This window comes from Carcharhinus amblyrhynchos, chromosome 25 (assembly GCF_965287045.1).
Source record: "Carcharhinus amblyrhynchos chromosome 25, sCarAmb.v2.hapA, whole genome shotgun sequence".
In the NCBI taxonomy this organism is placed as follows: Eukaryota; Metazoa; Chordata; class Chondrichthyes; order Carcharhiniformes; family Carcharhinidae; genus Carcharhinus; species Carcharhinus amblyrhynchos.
The window spans coordinates 23,376,764-23,389,231 of record NC_137348.1 but is presented as its reverse complement, the minus strand read 5'-3'; the positions used below and the strand labels follow the sequence as shown (position 1 = coordinate 23,389,231).

Here is a 12,468-nt window from a genome sequence, read left to right as displayed (position 1 = left end):
CTGGTGATTTATTTGCTGCAGTGAAGCTGGACAAACAATGACAAGTGCCACAATACTGTTCTTTAATCCTGGCACACCCTATTAGTATGTACCATCTGCTTTTACTACTAACTTTGGTAATATTTTTAATCATGAACATATTTGTATCTGGGTGTCATCAAAGGGATGGAAAATGAAGCCTTTACAACACAGTATGCTGTTGGTTAGGATATTCTGATGTTTTGTTGGTGCTTTGCCAAAGCCAAACAGCCACTGCATGTATTTATGCTACCCATACAACTAATAACCAGGGTTATTGTTTGCTCTGTAAAGGGAAGGGTTTCTTTGTTCTTAATTCATTTACATGAATGTAAAACTTTATGCCAAGATGACCTCTTTGTATTTTGCATTTAATTCCTAGAAAGAAGATAACACTGCAGTAATGTTTGCAGCAATTTACATGTTCTTCCAATGGAAGTGACATTAGTACAGGAGTATACCAAACCTATGTAGTACTTGCATGTACAATTCTTGTACTCTCAATTCTCAAACCATAGGTCAGATGTAGAAATTCTTAGTTTTATTTTTAATGGTGCAAGATGAGTAAGGTGTCAGAGTGGATCGTTGTAAAGTGAATAAGGTTGGTGAGTTAAAGGCACAAATGGCAGTGCAGGATTGATGTAGCAATAAAAGAAACATCTCAAAGAAAGAGAAGACTGGACACTTCTATTGCAATTTACAATGCTTTCAGAAAAGATAGAAAAGGGAAAAAGGGAGGTGGGCAGCACCACCGATTAGGGATACCATTAGTGTTGGAAATTGGGGATATCCTCAGGGGCAAGGACATCCATTTGGATTTAAGTTGAGAAACAGGTATTCCAAAGGTCTCCAAATGAGAGATTAAGGAGTGATCTGCAAAGATGTGCAAAAACAATAAATTTTTCCCAGTTGATATTCATGTCCAGATCTGGTCATCACAGGTTAGTAAGAATGTGAGGACAGTGGGATGGTACAGAGCAGTTTACCACTTATTGCTCCATAATTGGGTTAAAGAATTTAGGGTTGTGCCAAGGGGACTGAGAAGATTTTAAAGGCTTGTAAGGCTATGACAGATTTAGATGAAATAGGCAAGGAAAAGCTGTTCCCATTAACTAATGATATAAGAACTAGGGAACATAATCTAAGATTTTGGGCAAGAGACATAAGGAGGATGTGAGGAAGAACTTCATTTTAATGCAAAGAGTGGTAATGACCTGGAAAACACTACCTATGAGAATGGTAGAATTAGAGGTGAGCGATGATTTCAGAAAGATACTTGAGGGAAAAAACTTGCAAAGCTGCAGAGAGAGAGGTGGAATAGGATTGATTGGATTGCTGTACAGCGAGCCAGCATGGATCAAATTGCGTCCTTAAATGCCAGTGACACTAAGAAACACAGTGTTTAATATAACTTGCTTTAATTTCTATGTGTGCCTATTAATTAACTATTGAAATTGAGGAAAATCCTGAAGATCGGGGATTTGTGATTCTATTTTACACTTGAAAAACACCTGAACATATGCAACAATTTTTCAGTTTTTTTAAACATCCTTAATCCTGCAAATCTGCAAATTTCAATTATGCTACAATTGGTCTCCAAATCCCAGACCAGGAAGTGAAATAATCTGGTGGTGTTTCAATTTGCTGTTCACCACCCTAACAAAATATGTGCCTGTGTAGATGTTTCCAGCAGGGTTGCTCATGGGATGGGGTGGGAAGTTTATTTATTTGTACACTAACTTTTACTTCCTCCAAGCCTGATGAATTGGTATGAGAGAGTCTCTTTGTTGCATTGTAACTATAAATACTTTGAGAAATTTGAGGTGGGTGAAAACGTGTATTTGTAGTCTGCTTAAACTACCATTTTTTTAAAATTGAGATTGTGATCTTGCATTCTTGTAAACATCTCTTCAGAATGGAGAAATGTTTTACTTGTACACAATGGAACTTTTATTTGCAATCTTTTAGATGTCAATGCTGAAATTATTTAATTCTTTTGTGTTGCCTGTACCATAATTTTCATAACCAATATCCATTATGTACCCCAGGGATTGGGGACAGATAATGGAAGTACCAGCTTACTGCCTTGGCATTGATTTAGTTTCTTTTTAGGTCCAGCACATACTTGATTGTTAACACCAGATACATATCCTATTACACCACACCAAATTGAGCATAATTCTCTTTTTGAATAATGAGCTAAATCTGTATTTGCTGTAATTTTATGACAGTCTTAGATTAACACGATAGCTTGAAGTCATTGGTTTAATTTATTCTTTTCTATGCATACTGGTTGTGGATCTTTTTAACTTTTGGATATGTTCTGAGATCTGATCTATTTGTACATATCCCAGTCCAAGGATTTGAACTTGCAATCTAAGTGCATAATGGATGGAGTATTGCAGAGATTCGCTATTCAGATAAGATGCTAATCTGAAGTGCTGCCTAAATATTCCAGTGTTTCAAAATCAGATGGGAGTACTGCATGTGTTCTAATTAAACATTCCTCCTGGGCAACATTTTAGTGTTTGCCAGTATTGTGAAATGCACACATGGTGGATTGGCAGTCTTTTTAATTTATTTAATTGAAGACAAAATTATATGGGACGTAAAGAAAGCTGTTGATTCTGTAGTCCATGTTTCATGATATCATTGAAGGCTAATTTTACCTTTTCTTTAAGAAAGGATTGTTTGTGTGGCATGTGAATCTGCAACGAAAAAATTGTGAACCTACAATCTGTACAAAATTGAAGCAGCAGTTGACAATATCCAGACAGTACCAGGATAACTTCACACTTCTGTTGCTTCTTAAAAAGATTATGTCTACAAGATTGAGGGACATGGACAGAGTGGATAGTCAGAAGCTTTTTCCCAAAGTGGAAGAGTCAGTTACTGGGAGAAAAAGGTTTAAGGTGTGAGGGGCAAGGTTTAAAGGACATGTATTAGGCAAGTTTTTTACAAAGGGTGGTGAGTGCCTAGAACTCACTGCCATTGGAGGTACTGGAAGCCGATACGGTAGTCACTTTTAAGGGGCATCTTGACAAATACATGAATAGGATGGGAATGGAGGGATCTGGTCCCTGGAAGGGTTGGGGGTTTTGGTTCAAATGGGTAGCATGGTTGGTGCAGACTTGGAGGGCTGAAGGGCCTGTTCCTGTGCTGTAATTTCTTTGTTCTGTCATAATATGAAATATGTATGTAACGCTTTAAGTCCTATTTATGACCACTAAACCTTTATTCTTGTAAACTGAACTCTGCAAGATAAGATACTTTAAAAACCATATTATGGATTATGTGCTTCATTATACCTAGCTGCTTAAAATGTATCCATCCTGAAATTCCTAACCATTTCGGCTGCGTCTGACTGGTTTTTCAGATTTGCCAGCCTCCTGCATGAAGCAGCCAAGGGGAATACATTTGGTGCAATTTTTTGTAGGCCTGCCTCCAGTGGTCCTATTGTGTTGGACTGTTATTTTTCCAGGGCAGCTGGTTAAGACGGGCTGACTGCAGTAACCATTTGGCCTAATCAAGTCTATCATTTTATCTGTTCATCTTCATCCAGTTTTCTAGTGGTCATCAAAAATTGGTGGTAGGCTGCGATTTATGTACGTAAGTGGCCTAATGCTTGTTTTAGACAGTGATCTGGAGTTTTAAAAAATGGCCTGTCCCATTCCTATCTTTATATAGATTAGATGGATCAGATTAGCAAAGGTAGCCTGGCAGATGAAATCATTGTGTGTATTTGGGACAATTTCTTAGAACTGGTTTTGTGCCAAACAGAGAGCAGGTTATTTTGGGAATGGTAATGTGAAATGAGACAGGATTAATTTAATAACACCATTGTAAAGTAGATTCTAGATAAGTGACCATAACATATTATTTTACATTCCGTATGAGGATGAGAAGTACAGGTCTAAGACCAGTACCATTATGTTGTAATGCCTTAACTATTTACAATCTATATCAGTGGCTTGGATAAAGGGATCAAATGTCTGATGGCTAAATTTGCTGATGTTGCAAAGCTAGGTAGGAAAGTTGTTAAGAGGACATGAGTCTATAGAGAGATTTAGAGGGTTACAGTGAATGGGTAGAATTTGGCAGATGGGATATATAATGTGGCAAAATATGAACTTGATGACTTTGGTGGGAAGAATAGCAAAGCAGTATGCTACTTCATTGGAGAGATTGCAAAATTTGGTGATGCAGCAGGACCTCTGTGCCCTGATACATAAATCTCAGAATGATTGGTTGGAGTCATCCCTTTTGCAAAGGAAGGTGGTGGTGGTTGTGGGAGGTCAGTCATCTCAGGCCCAGGGCATCACTGCAGGAATTTCTCAGGATAATGTCCTAGTCCCAGCCATCTTCAGCTGCTTCATCAATGATCTTCCTGCTATTTTAAGGTCAGAAGTAGGAATGTTTGCTGATGATGACTACACAATGTTCTGTACAATTTACAACTCCTAAGATACTGAAGCAGTCTCTGCCCATCAAGTTCATATTTTGCCACATTATATACTCCATCTGCCAAATTCTGCCCATTCACTTTAACCCTCTAAATCTCTCTATAGACTCGTGTCCTCTTAACAACTTTCCTACCTGGACAATATTTGGGCTTGGAGTGATAAGTGGCAAGTAACATTCAGACCACACAAGTGCCAGACAACCTCCAAGAGAAAATCCAACCATTTCCCTTTGACATAAGGTGGCATTACTGTCGCCAGAAAGGGGTTGAGTCCCCTTCAGAGTGGAAAAAAATAACTGTCCAAGATCATTTGAGAGGTGATGGTAACAGAGAGAGAGAGAGAACAATAATGAGGTTCTTGGGAAATATATTTTTAAAAGCAGCAGCAGCAGTGTTTCTGACCCAGGGCTGAGGAGGCCAGATAGCCAGGCTGGCAACCTGAGCCAACAATGAGGTCATTGAACCTGCCTGGGGGTTGCAAGGCTGCAAGATCCAAGCAAGAAGGCAGGCTGGCCAGCATACCATTTGAGCGGTGCAGCAGGGTGACTCAATCCCCAGGCTAGAGGAGAGGAGGGTGGGTCGGCAACCTTTTTAAAGAAAGCAGCAATTTCTGACCCAGGGCCAGGGGGCTGAGGAGACCAGATAGCTGGACAGTCCCAGCACAACTCCCAAGGTGAGGTGTGACGACTGAGGAAGTGCCGGTAGTTGTTGAGGAGAATGGCCATGCCAGCAGGGCTAAAGAGGGCTGGGCAGCAAGCTGAAAGTGAGGAGGGCAGACAGTCAGTGAGCAGCACAACTACAAGGTCACCGTTGAACAGAGCTCAAGATAAGGTGCAAGGACCAAGGAAGTGTCAATGGTCATTGAGGCGTGCAGCAATGTGATCCCACCCCCCACCCCCAAGAAAAGTGGATGCCAGACTGGTCAGGCAGGCAGCCTGAGCCATCAGCAAGGTGAGCCGAGGCAAGCAGCAGCAAGGGCCACTTGACCTTCAGGCCACCAACTAGGCAATCAAGGACGAGGCCATAATATAGCCAGGCAGCCTAAGCCAACAGCAAGGCAAGGTCATCCAGGTGAGCAAGGCTAAGGAGGGCAAAAAAAAAACCTCTTGCAGATAATTAATTTGTTAAAATCAAGAACTGTTGTCAATATGAAGCAACACTATCAATCTGGCAGTCAAACGCACAGGTAAACTGGAGTAAGGTTGGAGGAGCTCTTGCTGATCATGAAATTTCCAAAGCGCTCATTAAAGCTGTGTGCATTTCTTCAAATATTATCTGGAAGAATTGATGCTGAGCTGTTGACGTGAAAAAGAATGTTCTTTTTCGATGAAGTGCTGAGATGTTTGCCACAGTCACACTGCTGTCTTCTTTAGGGTTACCTTTTTAAGACGTGATGAGCTAACATTGTCAACTCATGTGTTTTTAGCCTGGCTTGAATCTCTCAAGCGAATTAGATGAGCTTCTCAAAGATCATTTAAAAAGTTATCGATATTGATGACTTCGCTACAATAGAAGAGCAGTTCCATATCAATTCAATAATGTAAAAGATGCTAAATACTATAATAGTTCATTCAACACCTGGTGTGAGACTTTTAAAATTAATTTAAATTAGATCAAGATACGTGACTAGCGGTGGTAAAGCTATAGTGACTTTTTTCTGTTTTGTCAAGCTACAATCCTACATTTAGAGTCATAGAGGTTTACGCATGGAAACAGGCCCTTCAGCCCAACTTGTCAATGCCACCTTTCTTTTTAAAAACCCCTAAACTAATCCCAATTGCCTGCATTTGGCCCACATCCTGCTATATGAACTATGTAGCTATCTAAATGCTTTTTAAAAGATAAAATTGTACCCGCCTCTAACTACTACCTCTGGCAGCTTGTTCCAGACACTCACCACCCTCTGAAAAAATTGCCCCTCTGGACACTTTTGTATCTCTCCCCTCTCACCTTAAACCTATGCCCTCTAGTTTCAGACTCCCCTAACTTTGGGAAAAAATATTGACTGTCTACCTTGTCTATGCCCCTCATTATTTTATAGACCTCTATAAGGTCACCCCTCACCCTCCAATGCTCCAGAGGAAAAAAGACCCAATCTATCCAGCCTCTCCTTATAACTCAATCCATCAAGTTCCAGTAGCATCTTAGTAAATCTTTTCTGCATTCTTTCTAGTTTAATAATATCTTTCCTATAATAGGATGATCAGAATTGCACACAGTATTCCAAGTGTGGCCTTACCGATGTCTTTAAGAACTTTAACAAGATGTCCCAACTCCTGTATTCAGTGTTCTGACCAATGAAACCACACATGCCGAATGCCTCCTTCACCACTGTCCACCTGTGACTCCACTTTCATGGATCAATAAACATGTACCCCTAGATCTCTTTGTTCTGTAACTTTCCCCAATGCTCTACCATTGAACCAGGGCAGGACTTGGTTAATCTACCAAAATGCATTATCTTGTATTTGTCTATATTAAACTCCATCTGCCATTCGTCAGCCCACCAGCCCAATTCATCAAGATCCCACTGCGATTGGAGGAAACTTCTGAATGTTTAGAGACAATGATTTTGGAATTCATTGCAAATTTGTGTGCACATCAAGAATTGTTGTGGACAGATAATGCCACATATATGGCATGAAAGTATTCAGATCTACAAGCAAGACTGAACATTGCAAGTCCCTGTGCATTATTCATCCCATGTTCCTGTCACTAATTTGATCTGCAATGCTGTAGCTGAATCCTGTGAGACAAACGTGCTCTTTTTTTAACTTCAAAATCTATATGCTGATTTTTGGTTTCCTCGTATCAATGGAATATGTTGCAATTCTGCTTGGACTAGGCACATGGAAGATGTTTGGGCAAAAGAATTGAGCCAGCAGGTGGTCTGCTCATGCAGATGCTGTTTTGGCTTTGAAACTGAACTTTGATATAAAGGAAACCTTATCAGACATAGCGCATCAAATTCAGAAACTATGTGAAAGCTGAAGCAAAATCCTAAGCAGAGAAATTTTAAAAGTACAATATTGCTGTTTTACTGTTTGGAACATTTACATGAATTAATGCCATCAGCAAATTGCTGCAAAATGTTGATACAACTTTATTGAGTACTGCACAATTGTTAGCCTCAGTTAAAAGTTTTGTCATGGAGCTCAATGATTATAGTTTGGTGGAAACAGAGGCACTAACGTGGTGAGAAGTGCACAAGACACAGGAAATTGAGACAGTGAAGTCACTTTAAAAGGGAAAGAGAAGATTGTCGATGCTGTCAATGTTACCTTTGACACAGTGGTGCAATTGCAGAGTAGAAGTGAATCTAAAGAAAACTTGATTTATTTTGCATGCTTTTGGCAGACGTTTGGATGAGAATGCTAAAAATCACTGCAGTAAGAAATTAAGTGAACTCAACCAAAGGCCACAAGCAGAAGTCTTGAAACAATTCATCATTTTGTTGATAAAGATGAGCTCTATGCTTTGGGATCACCAACTGATTTGATTTGTACAGACTTGTACGTGATGGTTTACAGGCAATCTTTCCAAATGTGAAAATCGTTTCGAAAATATGTTTAACAACACCTGTCACAAGTACTTTTGAACTTTCTTTCTCTGTATTGAAAAGTGAAAAATTTGCGAAGTACAAGGAGTAAAGAACACATGACAAGTTCAGCAATATTGACAATTTACACAATCTTGCCTGCAATGATGTAATTAATTGCCATGCCAACAAGGGATGAAGCAACAAAATCTTAGGACCCTCTTCCATATTCTCTTGTTGCTGGTCTGATATAATGATTGATCACATGCAAATAGTTCCAACCACCATCACACTCATGATTGGCCTTCAGAAAGTCTGTCTTCTAGGACAAAGAACAGAATCCTGCCAGATGAAGGCACACCACTGATATTGGACTTGGGATTTACTGGATTTGACTCTAATATTTGCTCCTGCACTGGACTTTTTCTGGCTCATGAAAGGGATGGATAGGGTAGAGGTGGAGAGGCTCTTCCCACTCAAAGGACAGCAGGACTAGAGGGCACAGCCTCAAGATAAGCGGGGTGGTGGGGTGGGGGGGGGGGGGGTGGTGGTGCAGTTTAGAACGGAGTTGAGGAGGAACTTCTTCACTCAAAGGGTGGTGAATCTCTGGAATTCTCTGCCCGTTGAAGTGGTGGAGGCTGCCTCGCTAAATATATTTAAGACATGGGTAGATAGGTTTTTGGTAGGCAAGGGGATTGAGGGTTGTGGGGAGAAGGCGGGAAAGTGGAACTGAGCCACTTCAGATCAGCCATGATCTTATTGAATGGCGGGGCAGGCTTGAAGGGCTAGATGGCCTACTCCTGCTCCTATTTCTTATGTTCTCGTTTCATCCTACACTGACCTGTGCTGCAGCCGTGCCATCATCTGACTTTTTTTCCATCTTGTTGTTCATCAGCCAATTCAATGTTTGCTCGCCACAAGACACACTCCAATCATAATATTAACCATTTTTAATCATTGTGAGAACAGGTTGGCTTGGATTCCAATTCGGCAATTAAGAACGTGTTTTTATTAATTTGAGTGCTAAAGCAGTTAATGATCGATTTATGCACTTTTTTGTGGCTTGCATCTCTGTACTCTATTGGGGTGAGTGGTGGGGTCTGGAGCATTATGACGTGATTGGGGGCTAGCGTAACACCATTGGGCCAAGTAGTCACTGGGGGTGGGCATAGTCACAGAGTGGCAGAAAAGATGCGCTTGGTCCCCCAAAATGCAAGTCCAGCACTGGTGCCTGCCTGTTGTATAATTAATGGTCCACTTGAGCCAAGAACCATTTCATTTGTCTTGAAGTTTTGTAGTGAATCGATCCCATTCTACAGTTTTTACAGCTATTTGCATGTGTCTACTATTCTCTGGGAAATTAAGAACCATTTGAATATAAATGTATTTATTTAATTACCTGCCTTGTCCCCAAACCCCCTCTCACCTGACTATGTGGCCAGAACTTTCCAGCCATTCTCACCCAGCAGAATCTTCCTCCGGCCCTGCCAACAACAGGCCTAAACCGAGGGCTCCCTGGGAGGCAAGAGTAAAGGCAGGGGTGGTGGTGTGCATAGAAAGGAAAACCCTGTTGACAGTATCTGCTGCTGACCAATGGCAAGCTGCCTCTGCCACCACAAAACACACAACAGTCGTGGAAAATCCTGCCCATTTATATTTTGAACTTTTACTATTTGCTTTGGTGAGCTTTCCTACTAACTTCATTCCATTGCTTTTATTTTTTTTTTATCCCAACATCTTTCAACAGATGGGCCATGCCTCCTCCTCTTGTCATCAATTGTTTATTTGGAAACTCGTCAAAAGCTTTAATAATCCCTATTCGTAACATGAACCTAAACACCAATTTAGTAATGTATTTGCAAATCTCCACCAGATTAGTTTGATATGAACTCTTGTTCTTGAATCCAATTTAAATGATCTTCAGTACATTTCTATCCCAAGGTTGGTTAAACAATTTTTACTTCAACAAATAAAATAAACTTATTTTTTTAGGCATATATTTTGATTTTTTTTGAGAATGGGTACATTTTAGACATTCTAAACAACAGAAGCTCTGAATTTACAAAAAGGGTGCATTGTTGTGTTATTGGACTAGAATTCCTAGCCTGGAACATTAATCGTAACTGTCAGTTCAAATACAGCAATGGCAGTTTGAGAATTTGAATTCAATTTTAAGAGTCTTGAATTAACCTGGAAGCAGTAACAGTGATCATGAAGCTGCCAGATTATCATAAAAATCCAACTGGTTTACTAATATCCTTTTTAAGGAAAGAAACCTACTCTGCTTGACTAGTCTGGTCTATATGTGACTTCAGTGATGCACCAAATGCTTGACTGTAGGCCAGTTAACGTGACTGCACAAGCCCCTCCCTCCATTGTATCAAAAGAACACCATGCATGGACTTCAAATGATTTGAAAATAAAGTACACCTCTGCCTTCTCGAGACAACTAGGGATGAGCAAGGCTAGCCTTGTTAGTGGCTAAAGCAGGGGCTAATGTGGGGGGGCGTTTTCAACATCTTTTAGAGAAGGATGATTTTCCAATGTCAGATTTGCAGCCAGTATATATTTTTGAAGAATATCTTAACTGAAAGGCTTTTGTTTTTGAGCCAGAATCATCTTGCCAGGAATCTCTGGTCTTCGAACCAGGATGTTTTGTCCAATCTTTTAATTGAATGTATTTGTTCTGTTTTTGTGTTTTCAGTAAGTGATTATTGACTAAACCTAAAACTCCATGTTCTGAGCTCCAAAAAGTGATGATCAGTCTAATTACCTAGTTTAGTTGTATACAAATTACACAGTACACCCTTTTAAAGAAAAAATTCAAACAACATCAAAGATGCTTCCTGATCTTCATAAACACTTCAAAATGAATATTCTACAAGCCAGCATGAAGCTGACCCAGTTCTGCTTCTTGGGTGGTGGTGTTGTTGGAAATGTCGTCTTGGTACCTGATGATAGTGGTTTCTGCTATGTGGTTTTCTTAAAATAGATCTCTTGTGTCACTAGCCTAGCAATCCTAACCCACCGACACTGATTAATTAAAATAATTATGCAATTTACATGCAGATGGGATGAAGTGATGTCTTTTAAATAACAATCTTTATTGAAGGCGGGAAGAAACATAATTTTTGGCAAAATGCCTGAATATTGCAGATGTGTTGTACACCAGGGGATCGCTGAAGTCATGGACTGATTTTTTTTTTCTCCTTTAAATGTGTTTTTTTCCTCCTCTTAGATTTTGCACCCTGTGACCCAGATGAAGGGAGATGGGAAGGAGACCTGGTCCAAACCTTGGTCAGTGCCACTTTGTAACCAGCCCCAGGTGATGTCCAAGGACCTTTTTTTTTCTTTTGCTCCACCCCAATGTATATATTCAACATCGCCTGATGGCATAATTGTATGGAAAAAATTACTGCCAAAAATCTTGTTTGTCAAAACAAAAAATTCTAAGAGGAGCATTTTCCCATCTCCACGCCCCATGTCACTTGCTCTGCTTCTACTGTCACCACCACCTCCGCCCAGCAGTCAGATCCAGGTCATTGTTACTTGCTGCATAAAAACACTCCTCTTCAGATCTCCACCATGTTCTTCCCCACCCACTCCTGTCTGCTAACTCTTGTCCAAAATGTTAAATTTGTGTTCCTTGGCCCTTCTGCCTACCATCAATTATGGGAACAAATTCTTTGCCTACCTTTTATCACAACCTGTCTTAACCTTGAAACTGAGATCTTTCTTAACTCCTTTGATCTAAGAAGAGCAACCCCAGCTCCTCCAACCTCATATTTGTAGCTTTGTGGAAATCCCCCAAGCTGGAGAATTCTGGTAAATCTTCTTTGTACCTCCTTTTAAGGACTGTCACATCCTTCCTAAAAGTGTGGTAACCAGAATTGGATGCAGTGTTCTTAATTTTGGCCTAACCAGAGCTTTATAAATGTTTTGCTACAGCAATTCTCCCTTGAACAGATTCCAATTCCCATGTATTCAGGAGACATACTTTAATTGCCCAATATTTGGTCCCATGTAGGAAGACAAATCTGAAAGATGAATGTTACAGGAAAATTAGTTTCTTGCAGGGGTCAACTTAATATATTTGTTTTTAAAATTTGTTCTTGAATTGTGAGAAACATTGGTGCAGAAGTGAGTTTTAAATTATACTTGCTATCCATTGCCAAAGATTGTTTAATGTCTCTGCAAACCCTTACCCATGCTTTAACTGTACTTGATTTCTCAAATTCTTCATGATGACTTTCCATGCTCCACATACTTAAAATACTGTAGATGCTGAAGATTGGAAATATATTGTAATTATTCAGCAGATCCAGCAGCATTTGTGGAGAGAGAAACAGGGTTAATGTTTTGGGTCTATGAAATAAGATCACAGACTTGAAACGTTAATTCTGTTTACATCACCTCAGATGCTGTCAGACCTGCTGAGCATTTGCAGCTT

The 12,468-nt window shown here is 40.0% G+C and overlaps 1 protein-coding gene across 5 annotated transcripts in view; it reads left to right on the top strand.

The window, feature by feature from the left end:
• Positions 1–12,468, top strand: part of rc3h2 (ring finger and CCCH-type domains 2) — a 92,208-nt gene that overhangs the window by 16,118 nt on the left and 63,622 nt on the right. For 3 of the 5 annotated variants that reach the window (XM_080212117.1, XM_080212114.1, XM_080212118.1), the window contains exon 2: positions 11,257–11,343. The exons of 1 other annotated variant lie outside the window; for it this stretch is intronic. The gene's annotated coding sequence lies outside the window, so the exon portion shown is untranslated. The remainder of the gene's footprint in view (positions 1–11,256; positions 11,344–12,468) is intronic. One more of the 5 variants, XM_080212115.1, reaches the window with a different exon arrangement.